General features: G+C 43.8%; 1 non-coding gene across 1 annotated transcript; it reads left to right on the top strand.

The window, feature by feature from the left end:
* Nucleotides 1–824: 824 nt before the first annotated feature.
* Trnas-gga (transfer RNA serine (anticodon GGA)) lies at nucleotides 825–908 on the top strand. The gene is given in 2 exon segments: nucleotides 825–864; nucleotides 874–908. It is a non-coding gene; the product is annotated as a tRNA-Ser (tRNA).
* Nucleotides 909–1,765: the final 857 nt, after the last annotated feature.

Raw genomic sequence — 1,765 nt, 5'->3', positions numbered from 1 at the left:
AAGGTTTTATAGTAAATTAAATACACCGATGAGAAGTGCCCCTTCTGCCATTAGCAGCAGTAGCCCTTTCGTTGTTGCAAGGGAGATTATGTTGTTTTGTGGTGATAGCGTCTTTTAAAATAGAACAAACTTTAACATCCTACATTTTTATTCCTCATGTCTACGTATTTATTTCTTATTGTTAGAGCAGTTCCATCGCTGCTGTCGTTTTCTTTTCCCTCTGATGGTGATGAGATGGTCGTGTTTAATTTTCTACATACACACACACACACATACCCACCACTAAGAATAACTCCGAAAGTATAATAGGAGCTGAAAAGTTCGTGGGACAATAGTTGCACGGGACCACAGGGACCATAATATGACGTTGGATTTTTGTTGCTAGGTGGTGTCGCTTCAGAGATGTGAAGGTCAATTTTTTTTTAATGGGCTGCTATAGTTTGGTACTTATTTCCTGATAGCGGGTATCGACACGAATCCAATATTGTGTAACAGTGAGGTCTTTGAAGGTCAACGAAGGTCACAAAGGTGGCATGAACGTCCATTTACAGAAGGTGTTCGAAGTGATGACCATTGGTACCAATGCAGTGCTGCAATCTTCTTATCATGGGTTGAGTGCTATTCCTTATCACATCGACACTTATCGAAGCACATGCTCTGACAACTCTCTCTCCTGTATCTTCATGTGTAGTTGCAACGTTTTTATAAACAATATCTTTTACGAATCCCCACAAGAAAAAATCCAAAGGCGTCAAGTCTGGCGAACGAGCCGGTCACGACACATCTCCTCCGCGTCCAATCCAGCGATTTGGGAATAGTCGCAGGCCTGGGTGGCCGAGCGGTTCTAGGCGCTTCAGTCTGGAACCGCGCGACCGCTTAGGTCGCAGGTTCGAATCCTGCCTCGGGCATGGATGTGTGTCATGTCCTTAGGTTAGTTAGGTTTAAGTAGTTCTAAGTTCTAGGGGACTGATGACCTCAGATGTTAAGTCCCATAGTGCTCAGAGCCATTTTTTGGGAATAGTCTCTGCAACTCATGTCTAGCCATTAGCGAAAAATGTGCCGGATACCCATCGTTTGATATCACATTCTGTTCCTTGTTCCTAAAGGTATTTCTCCCAATATCAGACCTAATGTTTCTTGCCAGAATGTGGTGTACTTCCTACCATTAAGATTTCCTTCGATGAAATAGGGGCCTATAATTCTGTCCTCTAGAATCCCACACCATACATTCATCGACCACGGTTTTTGATGTGCAACTTTCTGCAGTCATCGTGGATTTTCAGTTTCCCAATAATGGACGTTATGCAAATTAACATGTTATGCAAATTAATATTTCCATGGTTTGTGAATGTAGCCTCGTTAGTAAATAAAATCATATTAATAAATGTGTCATCCCTCTGAATCTGAAGTTGAGCTCATCGGCAGAATTCAATGTGACGCATACAATCCGCAACACGGCGCGGGGTAGCCGCGCGGTCCGAGGCGCCTTGTCACGGTCCGCGTGGCTCCCCCGTAGGAGGTTCGAGTCCCCTCCCTCGGGAATGGGTGTGTGTGTTGTCCTTAGCGTAAGTTTAAGTTAGATTAATTAGTGCGTAAGCTTAGGGACAGATGACCTCAGCAGTTTGGTCCCATAAGACCCTACCACAAATTTCCTATTTCTCAATCCGTACCAGTTAATTCTTGGTGGAGACTTATATGGTAAGGAAGATATTTATGGCGATGCAGAACACGAACAACACCAGTGTGGCTCATGCCAGATTATTCC

The sequence above is a fragment of the Schistocerca nitens genome, chromosome 7 (assembly GCF_023898315.1).
Source record: "Schistocerca nitens isolate TAMUIC-IGC-003100 chromosome 7, iqSchNite1.1, whole genome shotgun sequence".
NCBI classification, from domain to species: Eukaryota; Metazoa; Arthropoda; class Insecta; order Orthoptera; family Acrididae; genus Schistocerca; species Schistocerca nitens.
This window is presented reverse-complemented; position numbering and strand designations above follow the sequence as displayed.